The sequence below is a fragment of the Macaca thibetana genome, chromosome 7, assembly GCF_024542745.1.
Source record: "Macaca thibetana thibetana isolate TM-01 chromosome 7, ASM2454274v1, whole genome shotgun sequence".
Taxonomy (NCBI): domain Eukaryota; kingdom Metazoa; phylum Chordata; class Mammalia; order Primates; family Cercopithecidae; genus Macaca; species Macaca thibetana.
The window spans coordinates 36,972,469-36,990,964 of NC_065584.1; the positions used below are offsets into that span (position 1 = coordinate 36,972,469).

Below are 18,496 nucleotides of genomic sequence, written 5' to 3' on the forward strand. Positions count from 1 at the left end.
CATGCTAGGATGCAGTGGAGAAGCATACCAAGAACCACGGGACACCTGCAGATGGAGAGACGTCCTGAGGGCCATGGCTAGTGTGGAGTGGCCCGATAAAGTAGCATCAATTCCCACCTAGTTCTGTGCTTTACTCAACCTGAAAAGAAAGATCCATCCCTCTGATCCTCTGACAAATGGTTTTCGAGGGCCTACTCTGGTCCCAGTTGCAATGTAACTGGCAAATTCCAGTTCTGTGTGGGAGCAGACAGGTCAACGAGTGAGGCACTCTCATGACAGTAAGATGCAGTGGGGGATGGCGCTGTATGGAAAGGCATTCCCCATCTAAAAGCATGTCCTTAGCTAATGCTCAAACACATCATCTCTGTGTTTTAAAACCCCTGAGGGTGAATGGGACAGAAAATGACGGCCACTTTTTTTATTTTGCCATCTAGTGGGGAAAATCAGCTTACCCAGCAATGAAGGCAGTATGATCATCTATATTTCAATATCTATCTGTCTGTCTATGTCTATCTCTGTCTTTATATCTACATTTCCTATATGGAGAGACAGAGAGAGATAGGCACAAATAGGCAGACAAGAGGTGAGAAGTGATGTCCAAGTTGAGACCTGGAAGATGAAGAAGACTTAAATAGTCCTGGCAGGTGGTGTTAATGGAGAAGCCAGGTGTTGGGGGCAGCTGGGTAAAGGGGATTTTATCCTCTGCCAGCTCACTTACCTTAAATTCCTTATCTCACGGGAGCACTTGTTGTTGCAGCCTTTTCTTTGTGATAAGCACTAGTGTTAGGCAGTAACTGGTAGGCAAAAAAAGATGAATTTTTACATAGGTGGGAGATGAAGTGGGTGCTTCCAGCTGGGTCCTGCCTGTGCTATTTAGTTTGCCCTAGGGTGAGGAAAAACATGTGTAAACACTCATAGGTGGGAATTGAACAATGAGAACACTTGGACACAGGAAGAGGAACATCACACCACAGGGCCTGTCATGGGGTGGGGGCAGGGTGCTGAAGGATAGCATTAGGAGCTATACCTAATGTAAATGACGAGTTAATGGGTGCAGCACACCAACATGGCACATGTATACATATGTAACAAACCTGCACGTTGTGCACATGTACCCTAGAACTTAAAGTATAATAATTTTTAAAAATGCATTCAAAGCCCAAGATAGAACAGCAGGTTTTAGCATAACAGTACCAAAAGTTCATGGATGTGGTTTCAGATTCTTCATTCCAACTAACTTTTAAGGAGCCATAACTTGTGGAGTTTTGGAATGGTATCAAAGAAGAATACCCACAATGATCTTCAAAGGCTATTAAAATACTCATTACTTTTCCAACTATGTATCTGTGTGAGGCCAGATTTTCTTCATATGTTTCAACTAAAACAAGATATTGGAACAGATTGAACACAGAAGCAGATATGAAACTTTAGGTGTCTTTTAAGTCAGACATTAAAGAGATGTGCAAAAATGTAAAATAATGCCACTCTTCCTAAATTTGTTTTTGTTTTGGAAAATACAGATATTTTCATTAAAATTTCATTAAAAATTCATTAAAATTTTTCATTAAAATTTCATTAAAAATAACGTAAACGTTATTTACTTTAAACATTTATTATTGTTATTTTAAAATGGATCAATAAATGTTTTCCAAAATTTTTCAGTTTCATTTTTCTTTTTTTTCTTTTTAGAGATGGAGTCTTGCTCTGTCGCCCAGACTGGAGTGTAATGGCACAATATCAGCTCACTGCAACTTCTGCCTCCCAGTTCCAGCGATTCTCCTGCCTCAGTCTGCCGAGCACTGGGATCACAGGTGCCTGCCACCGCGCCTGGCTAATTTTTGTAATTTTAGTAGAGACAGGGATTCACCATGTTGGCCAGGTTGGTCTCAAACTCCTGACCTCAAGTGAACCGCCCACCTTGGCCTCCCAAAGTGTTGGGATTACAGCGTCAGCCACCATGCCCGACCAGTTTCATTTTTGAATAGGATAACTGTGATAGATATAACACATACTCAGGTGCTCTTTGGGGTCTTCGATTTTTTTTTTTTTTTTTTAAATACGTTTTTAAAGGGTACTGGAACATTTGAAACACCACCAGATGGCGCTGATGAGAATAACGAACAGCTTTTGTGTGCGCGTGAGAGAAAGGGAGAGAGGGGAGAAGAGAAAGGGAGAGAGGGAAAATATAAAAGTGGGATGACAGTAGTGAGTTTTATGATACGAAATTTCCTAATAGCAGTGGTATTTGTAGTCGCTATAGGAAAAAAGTGACAGGCCTGGGAACCTAATCAATAGGTTTCTGCAATCTAAATTAGATGAGCAGATTTATGCCAAATAATATGTTGGGCCTTTTTTTTTTTTTTTTTTAACTTCCTCTAACAAAAGCTAAGCACATTCCTTGGAGGAGTTCCCTGCAGCCTCAGAAACTCAGCAGATTAAACTGAAAGGGTTCAATCTTTTCCATTTTGTGTTGCTAATGACATAACATGAATCTCTGAGACTTAGAAGTGAAATTTAGGCAGAGTCATTCCAGGAAAGAGTGCACTATAGAAACCTCACAGCCTGCAGCTTAGCCTCATGGGTTCTTGGAAGCCTTAAGTGGGGAGGAGGAAGTTGGAGTGGAGGCTGCTGAGCTGGGGACGGGAGAGGCTACCTCTGAGATAGAGTTAGCTGGGTCTCTGGGTGACAAAATTGGATAAACGGCAGAGCTTTGTGTGAGGAACTATAAACAGGCATGGGAAAACTTGGAGCCAAATTTATTTTTCTTTCAAGGGCTGTCGGAAATAGCTGACAAAGGCTAGAATTCCTTTCCAGAGCAGAAATTTTTGTTTTGTTTTGTTTTGTTTTTTTGAGACGGAGTCTCGCTCTGTCGCCTAGGCTGGAGTGCAGTGGTGCGATCTCAGCTCACTGCAAGCTTGGCCTCCCGGGTTCACGCCATTCTCCTGTCTCAGCCTCCCGAGTAGCTGGGACTACAGGCATCCGCCACCACGCCCGGCTAATTTTTTTGTATTTTTAGTAGAGACGGGATTTCACCGTATTAGCCAGGATGGTCTCGATCTCCTGAACTCATGATCCGCCCGCCTCCGTCTTCCAAAGTGCTGGGATTACAGGCGTGAGCCACCGCGCCCGGGCTTAGAGCTGAAGTTTTTATTGGCAATGCTCTTTTAAGGGCCACTAATAAGAAGAAAAGCAAGAGTCTGACCTGAAGGCTGGCTTCGTAAGTGGGTTCATGAGCTGCTGAAGAAGTGGGTGCAGTGGGGTATCAACCCTCCCTCCCCTGCAGGCTGGGGGAGTACTCACATATTCACAAACACTTTTGGGGAACCCACTATCTCTGTGCTACGCACTATGCAAGTTGCTGGAGCTACAGCAGAGACTGAAATAGACATGGTCCCTACCCTCAAGGGGACTTGTTTGACAAAACAAAGTCAATACTGAAGAAATCTAAACATTTTCATGGCAATGCCCCCACCCTGCCCCACAATTGAGTTTTAAAGTGTTTTCCTAGTCCACTCGGCTTGTTCTCCAGTAAAACATAATCAGAGCAACTGGCCAAGTCTAATGGCAGGTTTTCCACATGAAGATGAGAGTCAGTATGATACTGAAAGGGGCTCAGAAGGGCGGGGGTGCTGCTTCACCTTGACTGCCCTTTCTTCTTTCCTTTCCCCCTTCCTGCCCTCCTTCTTCCTACAAATATGTATTGAGCATCTGCTAAGTGGTACGCGTTGAGACAACAAAGTTGGACAAGACATACTTCGTCTCTAGCCCAGAATGTGGAGCTTACATGTATGTAAATGACAATAAGAAGAGAATTGCAAATTGTGGTTAGAGGTATGAAGAGCATAGGGGATGGGAACCAATTTGAGATAAAGATGGTCAGATAAAGTCACTACAAGAAAGTGATTTAAAGGCAGGATTTCTCAACTTTGGCACTACTGACATTTTGGGTCAGACAATTCTTTGCGGTAGGGGACTATTCTGTGCATTGCAGAATGTCCAACAGCATCCCTGGCCTCTGCCCACTGGATGCCAGTGGCACCCCCTGACTTCCATTTATGACAACCAAAAATATCTCCCAACATTGCCAAATGTCTCTTAAAGGGCAAAATTGCTGTCTTTTGAGAACCGCTAATTTAATCTGAGACTTAAAAAATGAGGAGCCCATCCAGCGAGGATTGCACTGAGGGTCTTGTAGGCCACAGTAAAGAATTTGGGGTTTATTCTAAGTAGAAGGTAATCAACATTTTCCACTGGGGTGTCATTATCTACTGTGAATTTTGAAGAGATCATTCAGGCTGCGGAGTGGAGGATGGATTAACTGGAGTTATAGAGAAAGTCACAGCAGTCATAGGTGGCTGTTGCAATTGTCCACCCAAACCCAAGAAATGATGGTGGCCTCAGTTGGGTGTTGATACTGGAGATGGGGAGAAGATTTATGTTCAACATTTTCAATGTTTCAACATTTCCAAGAACATCCAGGTCTTGCCAATGGATTTGATGTGGAGATTGCATCCCCAAGAATACCCCCCCCCACCGTGTTCTCTTTGCTCACTGAGTTCATCGTGCTCTGTCCCCCATGATTCTGGTTGATGGTGAGTATCTCTTAAGCAATGGTTTCTGCTCATAAACCTGGAAAGGTAGAGAAGGCAGCACTGATTAATGAATGAAGGCCAATCATGGCTAGAATCCAATACTTCACTTCCAACTTTCAAAGCCACTGATGATACAATCCTCTCAGTATCCCCAATGCAGTTGAGGAATCTTGTGTTCCTCAGTAGAGATTAATGGAGGCATAGTTATCTGGAAGCTCAGAGTGGGAATAAGCAAAGCTGTTGGTTTTCATGACACTTGGCCATGGGCCTGTTGACAGAAGCTGGAGGGTAACTGACAGGCATTTGGGATTTGGGGACTGAGGCTCTTTGGCGAAAAGCAGTGTTCCCAGGAAAGTGGGTGAGCAGCAGGGACAAACTTTTAACAACATATTAGAGGTACAAGTAAGGCCTGTTTGTGAGTTTGTTTTTAATTGCATAGAACATGGTTGCCAGGATTTTAAATTGTAGTGCTCTAAGCATGTAATTAAGCGAGAAGGCTTAGTTGGCACTAGTTAGGATCCCAAGTTGTTGATGCAGCTTATGATAATGATCTTCTGATATTAAAATTCAGAAGCTGAGTGCGTGTGTGTACCTAGTCCCATTTGTATGTTTTTCCTCTGGGCCTCCAAGGTCCAGGTAAAAATAATCAGGCTCTTTAAATGTGTTTTTTGTTGTTGGTGTGAAAATCCCTGTCTAGGTCTCGGTCTGGCTTGTGGCAATGAGGTTCAGGTGAAGAGGTTTCTGGATCTGAAACAAAGGTCGATCATCTCAGCCCAGTAATGAGCCATCCCAGCCACTAAAATGCTCCACGCAATCTCTTCTTCTGCCTAAAATCACAGAATTTTAGAGCTGGGTGTGAACTAAGCAATTATCTTCTCATTTTCTATATGAGAAATCTGAGGGCTGGAGTCGTGAACTGACTTCCTCAAAGCCACTCAGCTGATGCATGGCATCAAGAAATAACCAGGGGCCAGGCGCAGTGGCTCACATCTGTAATCCCAGCACTTTGGGAAGCCGAGGCAGGTGGATCACCTGAGGTCAGGAGTTCGAGACCAGCCTGGCCAACATGGTGAAACCCCGTCTCTACTAAAAATACAAAATTAGCCAGGCGTGGTGGTGGGCACCTGTAATCCCAGCTACTTGGGAGACTGAGGCAGGAGAATCACTTGAACCCATGAGGCGGAGATTGATGCCACTGTACCACTGCACTCCAGCCTGGATGACAAGAGTAAAACTCTGTCTCAAAAAAAAAAAAAAAAAAAGAAAGAATCAGGCCTGGAACCCAGCACAGAGTCCCTTCTGGTGTAACCCCGAGGTGCCTCACTGAGCTCCAGAGCATTCCCTCTCACCCTCCCTCCCCTACCTCCTTCCACATAAATTTGTACCCTTTTTGAAATCAGTGGCTTGTTTTCCCAGGTCTTTCTGCTGGAAGGGTGATGGTGACCCTGCTGCAGAGGTTTCATGGAGAGAGAAGGGGAGCATCACAGCTCAGTAACCAAAATGCAGTGTGAAATGGTAGGAGACAGTTCACTCTTCAAGTCATCAGGGAGCCATTTCACCTTGGCAAAGGCAGCTTACTTAGTGGACCGTAATGGCCTGGAAGAGTTCCTGCCCCTCCCTGAAGTGAGCAATTTCCTCTCTTCAGCTCTGTCTGCACTGGCCCATTACATCCTAAACACACGGTGCGTTTACCTAGCAATTATCTGGAGTGGGAGCCAGCCCTTTCAAGAGGTCCTCTTTGATCCTTCCTAGGAATATCCTGGGAGGTGGGTGGGCAGATGGAGGGCCTCTTGCTGGAGGAGGGAAAGTAAGGCACTCAGAGGGTTCTGAGAGTGTACCGGAGTCAGGACTGGGTCTCTGGGACCCCCGGCCACCTAACCCCTGCCCCTGCCTTCTGCCTGCTTGAACTTCGCTGTTGCCCTGGCAGGTAGAGGACTTTAAAGAATCCCAGCTTGCTCCTCCCCAGGCCAAGGAAGGAGGTGGTTCTTATTAGAGGTGGATAAAGGTAAAGTGCCTGAGGATCTTAGGGATAGAAAAGCTTTTGTGCTCATTCAAGGTCCTGCATATCTTGGATGCCCTACTTTCATATGTTCTGTCCTACCTGCTTATAAGTTCATGTACTTATTGAAATTTATATTCTGATTTTTGGTTCCGAAGATAGAGACATTACACTTATTTGGAAATAGAATTCTTTACCCCGCTCCCTGGTATCCAGTGTTGGACCACACAAAACCCTCTCTAGAAATAACAGAATCAACTCAATCACACCATCCTGTCATCTAGTGAGGCTGCAATGGGGCTGAGCAAGGGCTTGGGAACTAGTTCTCAGTTTGAATCTCAGCTCCCAGCACCATAATTAAGGGTGTTTTCTAACTTCAATTCCCATGGCTCCTCCCTGCACTCCTGTTTCAGAGCACTGGCCTCCAGGTTCTCCTTCCAATATTTGGTGCTTGCCTTGGGGCCTTTGCACATGTGCTTCCTTTTCTCTGGAATGCTCTTCCCTCTGAGAGCCACAAGCCTATCCCCTTCCCTTCTTCAGACCCTTGCTCAATGCCATTGAAGGGGCGTCATTTGTCTCGGGTAATATCCGAGCTCTGTTGTCTCACACCAGAGAAATCAAGGACACAGATGTACAAGAAGTGAGTTTAAGAGCGGATATTCAATAGGCGAAAGAAAGGAAAGAGAATAATTCTCTCTCCTCCAGAGAGAGAAGGAAGGGCTCCTGAGTGGGTTTTCTGGTTCTGTGGTGAAATGCACGGGGTTTTTTAGGCGAGCTTGAGGAGGTGGCGTCTGATTTACATAGGGCCTGCGAGATTGGTAGGACCAGGTGCACTATTTGCATAGCACACAAAGAAGCTGGCCATCCCACCCTAATCTTTTATTGTACAGATGGAGTCTCTACCTGACTGGCATGGGTTGCCTGCCTTTCTACTGCACATGTGGTGACAAAGAAAAGAGAAGAGGGAACCTCCTTGTTGAACACACCTGGCCCCAGGTAGCCTTTTCCTATCGGCACAGCTGCCGGCATTTACCTGTGCAAGCTTCGAGCTTGCTTATTTATGTCTGCAGATCGATTTTACAGGTGGTTCTTTGTTAGAAAAGAAATGATTTTGGGGCTGCTTTTTGTTGAAAGGGAAGCCTTACGGAGGACTCTCTTACCCTCACCAACTGCCTAAATAATTTCTTTTTAGCTTCTTTATCACCATCATGTGGAGGCTTTCCATGATCACTCTCTCTAAAACTGCAACTCTCCCCTCCCTCTCTCCATCATCTCCCTTGTTTTATGTCTCTCAATAACACTTCTCTCCCTCTGGCATTTCATATAATTGACTTGTACTTTTTGTTGATTGTTTGCCCCAACTACAACGAAAGCTCCATGAGGGCAGGGATTTTTGTTGCCTTTATTCATTGCCATATCCCCACAGTCCAGAACGGAATCCGGCCCCTTGGTAGGAGCTTAACAAATATAAACGAATACATAAATTTGAGCAAGTAACTTACCAAGCTCATGTCCTGTCTCTCTTAAAAGGATGGCATGAGAATTAAATACAACAATTGCTATAGGGAAAAATAATTGCCAACATATATTGAGAGCTTATTCAGTGCCAGCTTTTAAATGTGCTAAATGCTTTACATAAATCACCTTATTTAGTCCCCACAAAAATCCTATGAGGTGAGTATTCTTTTAACCTTCATTTTACAGGTGAGGAAATAGGCTTAGAAAAGTTGAGTCACCTATTCAAGGTCACACAAAATTCAGACCCGTATTTGTTTGAGCTCAGAACCAGTACTCTTTTTTTCTTTTCTTTTCTTTTCTTTATTATTTTAAGTTTTGGGGCACATGTGCAAGATGTGCAGGTTTGTTACATAGGTAAACGTGTGCCATGGTGGTTTGCTGCATCTATCAACCCAACACCTGGGTACTAAGCCCCGCATGCATTAGCTATTTATCCTGATGGTCTCCTTCCCCCACCGCCCCCAACAGGCCCCAGTGTGTGTTGCGGAACCAGTACTATTGACCCCGACAATATATGGCCAGGGCCTTGTGTATAACCATAGCTTGACTAGTGCTAATTCTCTTCTCCAAAGCACACAGTACAGCAGACCTGAACTGTCTGTCTGGCCTCTTCTTTTGGGAGCCTGTTCCTTCTACTGAAACCTGACATCTTGGAAGCATCCCCTGGTCTCAGGAGGCAGTGTGGTGTGGCAATGAGATGGCAAGTTTATTGACTGGGTGACCTAGGTTCTGACACCTGCTTTGCTCCCAACTTACTGTATGATCTTGGGCAATTGCTTCCCCTCCGTGGGCTGGGTTCTGATGGTATAATGAGCACTGAGGTCCCTCCCAGCTTGAACAGTGCTGGGACAATTGGAGGACTCCACAAGGGTGCGTGGTGTATGACTCATCTCAGAGGATCCTGCCCCCCCGCTGTGGCCTTGGCCCAGATCTGCTCATGAATGTAGTCTCTCCTACTTTGATGATTGCTGGGCTTTCCCCTCCCACACCTCTTGAGCTTGAATTTCAGGTTGCTGGATTTGAGTGGGAGGTTGGAGGAAGTAACCATCTAGTGATTTTCTAATCCCTTCTCTAGGGGAAAGACCAAGAGAAAGAAAGGAAGGCACAAGAGGCATTCCCACCCAGCATGGCACAGAGTCACAGCAGGAAATACAGTTCTCTCTGGGGAGCCCAGCACCCTGCAAACCTCAGGGACTGCTATAGCAAAGGACATCTACCCAACAGCCTCTTTCTCATTCCCCAGACCTGCCTTCTGCCAAAAGCGTCCCAAGGATCCCCTTCTTTGCTGACCCTAAAACTGTCTCACTTGAATTTCAAGTTCTTTTGTTGTTGTTTGTTTGAGACAGGGTCTCCCTCTGTCACCCAGGCTGGAGTGCAGTGCCGTAATCACAGTTCACTGAAGCCTCGACCTCCCAGGCCCAATTGATTTCCCCACTTCAGCCTCCTGAGTAGCTGGGACTACAGGCACGTGCCACCACTCCCAGCTAATTTTGGTATTTTTTTGTAGAGAAGGGGTTTCGACATGTTGCCCAGGCTGGTCTCAAACTTCTGGGCTCAATTGAGGTGTACACCTCGGCCTCCCAAAGTGGTGGTACTACTAGTATGAGCCACCATGCCAGACCGAGTCTCAGGTTCTAAATTGAGAAATCATTTTTTCTCCTTGTGAAATAAGGATGAATAAGCCAAGTTAGCCAATGGCTTGAGTTGTTTTCCTCAATTCATTTAGTCATTCATCCATTCATTCAACATTTATGTTCTAGAATCTTTGCCAGAAACTGAAAGAGGAAATTAATTGGGTCCTGGCAAACTTAAATTGGGTAATTGGTAATTTGAGGAGAATTTAATAAAGGGACTATTTTCAAAGGGGAGGGCAGAGTGCAGGAAAACAAGGGGTAGTGCCGTCTCCTGGAGCCAGTAACATCAGGAAGATATTATCAAGCCTGGGCTGAGGGGATAAAGGGAGAGACAATTCCCGGAAGAAAAAATGAGTCAGGTGGAGAGGGCCACGGGGCAGAAGCTGTGCTTTGGTTGAAGGGCTCATCTAGCCGGTGAAATGATGACCTTGACCTGGACTTCACCCTCTTCTCTGCAGTGGCTGAATTCCATTTATGTATTTACTACAGATCAGCCTCCTGGGGCTCACAGGAGGACAGAGAAGGGTAGGGAGGGGGTATGGAAGAAAAAACAGATGATTTCTAGCACAGAAATCAGACAGTTTTTGTCCCCAAGGAGCCTGCATACAGTGGGGGAGCAGCAGGGCAAAGCTGAATTACGGTGTGATGAATGCTTTAATAAAGATATGAACAAAGTATAAGAGGAGCGCAGGTGTTAGGAAATGAGCTGTCAGGGTGGGGTTAATGTGCCTGAAGGTGAGGGAGACAGTTGATTCCAGGGAAGAAGGTCCACAGGAATTGGTTCTCAAAGGCTGATTAGGTTTCTTCGAGGAGGTAATGTGTAAACTGAGATTTGCAATAGCAACAGAAATTAGCCGGGAGGAGTCCAAACATGGTGAAAAATGTGTAAAAGCTGGAGGTTGAAAGAGAGTATAGAACTCTTTGGGAAACTGTAAGTGAAGAATAAAGAGTGTAAGTTGTGTCGGGGATGGGCAGGAGATGAAGTGGAGTAGAGAAGAAGGACCCAGGGATGAAGAATTATTTTGCCCGACTAAGGAATTTGAAAATGTGTCTAAGGCCAATGGTAAGTTTTTAAAAGGTTTTCATCAGAGGAGTGGTAGCATTGTGTTTATGTTTTAGAAAATCACTTTGATTGAAGGGAAAAGAGTGGGTAAAAGGCAGATGGATTAGAAAGAATATTGTTTTTGTAATCTAAATGAGAGATGACAGCAGCCCAAAGTAAACTGGTAGAAGAGGGGATAGAAAGAGGTATTAAGAAGTCAAACTGGATGGGATTTGGGGATTGAATATAGGAGTTAGGTTCTGGGGAGATGGTGATATGGTTCACTGAGATAAGGAGCTTAAGAGAAGGAACAATGTGTGTGTGTGTGTGTGTGTGTGTGTGTGTGTGTGTATTGAGGAGGAGAGTGAATCATGGTGGAGAAGATGGAGGGGATTGATAAATGATCCAGTTTAGAGCATACTGAAGGGATGATACCAGGGGGATAACCAAATAGACCTGTTAGTGCTTTTTTTTTTTTTGAGATGGGGCCTCACTATATTGCCCAGTGTGGAGTCCAGTGACTATTCACAGGCATGATCATAGTGTACTGCAACCTTGACCTCTTGACCTCAAACAATCCTCCCTGCTCAGCCTCCTGAGAAGCTAGGATTACAGGTGCACACCACCATGGCTGGCTGTGTTAGTGCTTTGGACAAGCTGTTCAGAAGAGGTCTGGGTGGAAGCTATGGATTTGAGAACCATCAGCTGCAAACGATGATTGAAGCAATGGAGTCCGTGAGATCACTGTGGAAAGAGCTTAGAGTGAGGAGAATAGAACACTATAGAATGCTGACTTTTAAAGGATGGCCGGAGGTAGATGAATTCACTAAGGGGATGAAGGAGTGGCTGAGAAGAAGGAAAAAAACTTAGAGAGAGTGGAGTCATAACAGCCAAAGAGAATATTGAGTTCTAAGGGGAAGCAAGAGGAGGAGTAACCTGTCAAAACATTGCTGAGTGGCCCTGTGCACAGGAGTTAGTTAACAGTATGATTAGCCTTTCTCTTTCTGAGTCTTTTAATCAGACAGATAAGAAGTATTTCCTGGGCATCTACAGTATGCTTATTATGAGCTAAATTGCCCTACAAATGTATAGGTTGAAGTCAGAACCTCCTGTACCGCAGAATGTGACTGTTTGGAGGCTGAACCTTCATCTGTCTGCTTGGGCTGCCATAACACAATACCACAAACTGGTTGGCCTAAACACCAGAAGTGTATTTTTTTTTTCTCAGTTCTGGAGACTAGAAGTCCGAGATCAAGGAGTAGCCTTCTGATGAAGGCTCTCTTCCCAGCTTGTAGATGACGGCCTTCTCTCTGTGTCCTCACATAGTGGATGGAGAGTGAGTGATGTCTCTTCTTTATTTTTAGTTTTTAAGACAAGGTCTGGCTCTATCGCCCAGGCTGGAGCGCAGTGGCGCAATCTCAGCTTATTGCAACCTCTGCCTTCTGGGCTCCCACCTCAGCATCCTGAGTGGCTGGGACTACATGCATGCAGCACCATGCCTGACAAATGTTTGCATTTTTTGTAGAGATGGGGTTTTGCCATGTTGCCCAGGCTGGTCTGGAACTCATGAGTTCAAGCAATCTGCCCGCCTTGGCCTCCCAAAGTGCTGGGATTGCAGGCATGAGCCACTGCGTCCAGCAGATGTCTCTTCTTATAAGGACACTAATCCTATCAGAGAAGGGTTTCACCCTCATGACCTCATCTGACAATAATTAATTCCCAAAGGTCCTATCTCCAAATGCCAGCAACATATGAATTTCAGTGGGGATACAAACATTCAGTACGTAACATTTCCTAATATTTGTTCTCTGATCTGTGATAACAGAAGGTTCAGCTGGGTACTTTGCCACATAACTAAAGATATTTCTGGGCCAGGTGCAATGGCTCACACCTGTATTCCCAACACTTTGGGAGGCTAGGGTGGGAGGATTTCTTGAGCCCAGGAGTTTGAGACCAGCCTGGGCAATACAGCAAGACTCTGTCTCTACAAAAAAAAAAAAAAAGAAGAAAAGAAAAAATTAGCCAGGCGTGGTGATGCACACCTGTAGTTCCAGTTGCTTGGGAGGCTGAAGTAGGATCACTTGAGGTGGGAGGATGGTACTGCGGCACTCCAGCCTGAGTGACAGGTCAAGACTCTGTTTCTTAAAAACAAACAAACAAAAAATACATATCTTTTGTTAGAGCATATTGAAGTGATGGTACTAGGAGGATAACCAAATAGACCTGTTAGTGCTTTTTTTTTAAGCTGGGGTCTCACTGTGTTGCCCAGTCTGGAGTCCAGTGGCTATTCACAGGCATGATCATAGTGTACTGCAACCTTGACCACCTGACCTCAAACAATCCTATCTGCTCAGCCTCCTGAGAAGCTAGGATTACAGGTGCACACCACCATGGCTGGCTCTGTTAGTGCTTTGAACAAGCTCTTTAGAAGAGGTCTGGGTGGAAGCTATGGAGATATATATATATATATTTCCCGGTCTCCTTTGTAGTTGGGTATGATCATGTGACTAGGCTCTGGCCAATAGAATGTGAGTGGAAGTGATGTGTACGGCACCACAATGGTACCCACTTTAGGAAAGAGGCATATTCTCCTCTTTCACCCTTCTTTCCTTCTTGCTTCCTGGAAGGGCAGACATGTGGTGGTGGGAGCTGGAACAGCCATATTGGACCATAGGATGGAAACCTTGTGTTGAGGATGGCAGAACATGAAGCTAGAAAGGGCCTGTACACCAGACACCACATGGGCACTCTATCAGCCGGGACTGATTTTATATGGACTGTTACTTGTTTAATCCACTATTATTTTGTTCCTTATAATAACAAGTAAATGGCTATTCTAATATACCTAGGATGGAGCTAAACCATGGTAGAATCTCCGGTTTGTACTATACACAGTGGGCCCCATCTCACTGTGCTATTATCATGTGCTAGATATTGTGTTAGATCTGTGTTATATATTAGAATTATTTTATCTAATTCTCACAATGGCTCTGTAAGGTAGGCATTATTAGCCCTGTGTTAATGTTGAGGAAACTAGGCTTCAGAGAAGTTATGTCATTTACCCAAAGGAGCTCTGTCAGTAGGTGACAGAGTCAGGGGTTGAATCTAGGTCACTGGTTCTTAACCAGAGGCAATTTTGTCCCCCAGGAGACAAGTGGCACTGTTGAGAAATTTTTGGTTGTCACAAGTAGGGGTTGGGAGGGATGCACTCAAGGGTAACAGGAATGCTGCTGAACATCTTAATATGCACAGGACAGGCCTCACAGTGAGGAATTATCTGGCCCCAAATATCAACTGTGCTGAGGCTGAGAACCCTTGAGGACCCTTCTACGAAAAGCTCAGGCTCCTTCCATTACACCAAATTGGGAAATGGAAGTTAAAGAGGGAGTTATCAAAAAAATGATACAGAATAATGTCATGAAAATAATATTTTAGGAAGCTAAACCTGGAGTGGTGAGAAGAGTGAGCTGGAGAAGGGAGAAACTGAAGCTAAGAAGATTATTATTGGAAGTCACAGACCAGTCCAGGTGAGAGGCGGGAAGGACCTGGAGGGGTGGATTGTTGAGGTCCATAAAGGGAAGACAAGTTAAGTGCCAGTGGCAAGAACTTGACTGAGAACAGGTAGAGGATGCGAGAGGCAGGGAGAAGTGAAGGCAGACAAGGCAGTGGTGATTTCTCTTCTTCATGTGCATCCTCTCTTCTTCCCCTTCCTCCAGTTCCTCCTCCTCGTCCTCTTCCTCCTTTCCCCTCTTCCTCTTCTTCCTCCTTCTCCTCCTCTTCATCCCCTCCTCCTCCACTTCTTCCTCCTTTTGCCCCCTCCCTCTTCCCCCTCTTTTCCCTACAGCCCCCTGCCCCGTTGGCATCTGCTTCTATCTTCCTTCTTGCTGACCCCTTTCTCTAATGGGTGTGCTCTATCTTCCGCTGACCCCCAGTTCTAGGCCATGGGTTCCACCCCCATCAAATGTAACATGGAAAAATCTGTTTCCTCAGCTTTGTTCGCTGTGACAAGAAAGAATAAGCTCCCACAGTGACAGCAACAGACTCTGACACATATTTTAAATCTTACTTCTCTTTCCATTTCCTTTAAAACTTTTGGCCTTAAAAACTTTGACCAGTGTGTAGGATTGTTATAGAGACAGACAAGTAGTCCAGGAAAGACCCTCAGGGAATTTCTGACATGAGGGAAGAGGAAGGAAATCCTTTGTCTCACTTTTGTTGTTTCCTTTGGAATGTTTTCCAAAGGACACTGGCCTGTTGACAAGGCATCCCAAGGGCTTTGGGGCTGGCCCTTCCCTTTCCTTGTCCCTGGTTTATGTCTGTCCTGGTAGCCTGGTGCCTGCTTCAGGGCTGGGAACTGGGGTTGCCAGACATGCTCTGAGCTCTGCTGGCAGAAGCACTTATGTTTGGCCTCTATCTCTGCTTCCCTGCCCTTCTCTTCCCCATGTCCTGGGTAGCCCTGTTGAAAGGCCAGTGGTGGCCGGGCGCGGTGGCTCAAGCCTGTAATCCCAGCACTTTGGGAGGCCGAGACGGGCGGATCACGAGGTCAGGAGATCGAGACCATCCTGGCGAACACGGTGAAACCCCGTCTCTACTAAAAAATACAAAAAACTAGCCGGGCGAGGCGGCGGGCGCCTGTAGTCCTAGCTACTCGGGAGGCTGAGGCAGGAGAATGGCGTAAACCCGGGAGGCGGAGCTTGCAGTGAGCTGAGATCCGGCCACTGCACTCTAGCCCGGGCGACAGAGCCAGACTCCGTCTCAAAAAAAAAAAAAAAAAAAAAAAAAAAAAAAAAAAAAAAAGAAAGGCCAGTGGCATCTCATGCCTTCAGAAAAATTTAAACAATAAAGAGGCTGCAATGATGAGCTGATTGCTTTCAGGGCTGACAGCTAAAGTCTGTGTCAACACTGAGTCAACCATCCAGAGGGAAGGTGAGCACCTTCAAGCTAATGCTGGGTTCCCAGCTCCTCCCATTGGCTTGTGAGACGTGCTATGTCCATTTCATCTCTTCTCTCCCTTCAGCCTGTGTGCATTCCTCTCCTCTGGGCCGACTGCTCACCTACTCTCATTCTGTTCTTTAGTATTCTGTTCTCTCTCTCATCCCACAATATCTTCAGTGAGAACCAGGCCTTGGAGAACAGAGGGAAGTCCAGGTTCCCCTTTGGCTTCTGGCTCCCAGTGTCCCCTTTCTGTGTTCTTTGCTCGCCCTCTTTCCAGGATCTGCCTTCTCCATGCTTCTCCACCCATCGCATCACCACCTATTCCTAGGAAGGATTTGGATACCAGTCGTGTGAATCTTCAGCAGCCTCATGGCATGATATCTTCGAACACACATGCACTTGGGAACTTAGTAGCTTGGGTTGGAATCTGGGCCCTGTTCCTTACATGCACTTTGAATATGTTAGCAAAAGTCTCCATGGTCAAGCTTCCTCAATCTGTAAATTGGGGCTAACAGTATATATCATGCGATTGTGAGGATTAAATGAGTAATGCATGTAAATACTTTGGACAGTGCCTGGCACATACCTATAAAAATTAGGTATTACTACCATATGAATATAAATGAATGTGCTGTACCTCAATAAGGAGTTCGGTGAGTAGGAGAGGCCCCCTTCCGTGCCATGGCAAGCTCAATCAAGGGCCACCATGGGGTGACCAGGCTGTGGAAATGGCCAGATCAGTGCCTGCTGCCATCAGCATGGCCAGGTGAACGTTGGTGATGACCAGAAAGGGCTGAACCAAACGCTGAAATCAGCACAGTGGGCTTGATACTTTGGGAGCCACTGTGGAGAAGAAGAGCACAGTTGAGATAGGGAATGGAAAGTAGGTTCTGCATAGGCAGGGGTAATGTCATTCCTCCTGTCACGGGGCTGCAGGGTGAGCATCAGGCCAGCCATGCAGGAGAACAGAAAGTGCTCACTGCTGCAGGAGGGGTGTGTGCATGGCCAAATGGAAGACGTATTGCTTCCCTAGGAACCTGCTAGTGGACTGATAGGAGGGACTGCAGCATGTGGAGGGCTGACTGCCAATAAAAACCATTTTGTTGTCACCCCCCTCCATATCCTGTGCCCTTGTTCAGGTCCTCAATGCAATTCATAGGCTTTTCTTTCCCCTCCCAGGAAAGGTCCCTTGGCAAAGCCTCTGACCACAGCCACACAGGTGTGTGAGTACAGTCTTCTGTGTGTGTTTTCTGCTTTCTCTAAAAGGGAGGAATGGAAAGCTTTTTTTTTTTTTTTTTTTTTTGGACAGGGTCTTACTCTGTCTCCTAGGCTGGAGTGCAGTGGCATGATCACGGCTCATTGCAGTCTTTGCCTCCTGGCTCAAGCGATCCTCACACCTCAGCCTTGTAAGTAGCTGGCACTAATAAGTACATGACCACCACGCCCAGCTAATTTTTTTTTTTTTTTTTTTTTTTTTTTAGTAGAGATAGGTTTTCTCCATGTTGCCCAGGCTAGTTCTGATTTTATAAAAGACACAGTATCATTACCCAGCAGGACGACAGATGTTAGAGATCCAGGACCTCCTCCTAGTGCTCCCTGACTCAATGGTGGGGCTATCTTCCCAAGGGTGGAGTGGCAGATGGCACATGGTTCCCCCACTCAAGGCTTTGGGGGTACCGTTCATCCTGGGGCATCACTCACATCTGCAGTCCCAGGAGTTGCACAGGGTGCAGATTTGCCCAGGGACCCCAGCCTCAACAGGGACTCTGCTTTGGGATCCCTTCCTCCCTGTTCTTGTCTCTCTTTTGTGAAGAGCTGTGGGTGAGGAAAGGTGACCATGGGTACTGAGAGCAATCAAATTGAAATGCAGGGCTAGGAGAGGCCATTGCTTTGGCCAGAGAGAAAATTCATAGCAGAGGGAAGAGCAGGTCCCAAGCTTCCCCATCAGCCCCCAAGTCCCTGGTCTCACCACAAGCTTCAGAGGGCAGGATCCTGCCCTGGAGATGATGCACCAAAAGAGCTACCTCCCCACCAGTTCGTTAAGAAGACAAATGCCTGAGCCAAAGCTGCCGAGAACCAATTCCTTAGGATTCTTTTTCTGGCAACTTCCACGGCATTGCCAAGCTAATGGAGGGATCCCAGGGATCTATGTGATGCTGGGAGCAATAGGAAAAGTGGGAGCCCACAAGACGATCTGTCAGGTGTGTGCACCTAGCACAGTGGCCATGCCCAATGTCCTGATAGAGACCTTTGTAGTCCCCTTGGGCTCAGGAAGAACCATAATGCCAAATGACACAGTCACATGAAAGGGCAGGGCTGCAGCCACAGTGACTCAGCAGGAAAGCAGTTAGTTCCCCACAAGGAACTAGCTTGAGGAATATCTGAGGCCAGAGTGGAGTGGTTGGTCTGTTTGCTTTTATACTCTGCAACCCATTTATTGATACAACTGTTGTGTTTTTCAAAGTTAAGTAACATGCTATGCAAAAGTATCCTCAAGCCAAGTCCCCTAGCTCCAGGGGTGATTATCAAAATAGTGCCAGAAATTAATCCTTTTATGTGAGGATGTCGAGGAGGTCCTGGAGTCCAGGGGAAGGGGCCTTGGGTGGTTCAGGGCAGTGCTGTTTACCAGACTGGAAGAAAAGCAGTTTAATATTTTCAACAACCTATATCGATACACACGTGTTGGCTGAATGTCAACCCTGCCTGGCCCTCACCTCAAACTGAAGCTTTACTGCACAAGCATTGTGGTACTTACTCTTGCCTGAATATTGAAGAA

General features: G+C 45.9%; 1 long non-coding RNA gene across 1 annotated transcript; it reads right to left on the reverse strand.

Moving 5' to 3' along the window:
* Positions 1–4,481: 4,481 nt before the first annotated feature.
* LOC126958795 (uncharacterized) lies at positions 4,482–17,838 on the reverse strand. The gene is made up of 4 exons (XR_007727300.1): positions 17,690–17,838; positions 16,358–16,563; positions 12,677–12,769; positions 4,482–4,629 (listed from the first exon to the last, which is right to left on the reverse strand). It is a non-coding gene; the product is annotated as an uncharacterized LOC126958795 (long non-coding RNA).
* Between the last annotated feature and the right edge of the window lie 658 nt (positions 17,839–18,496).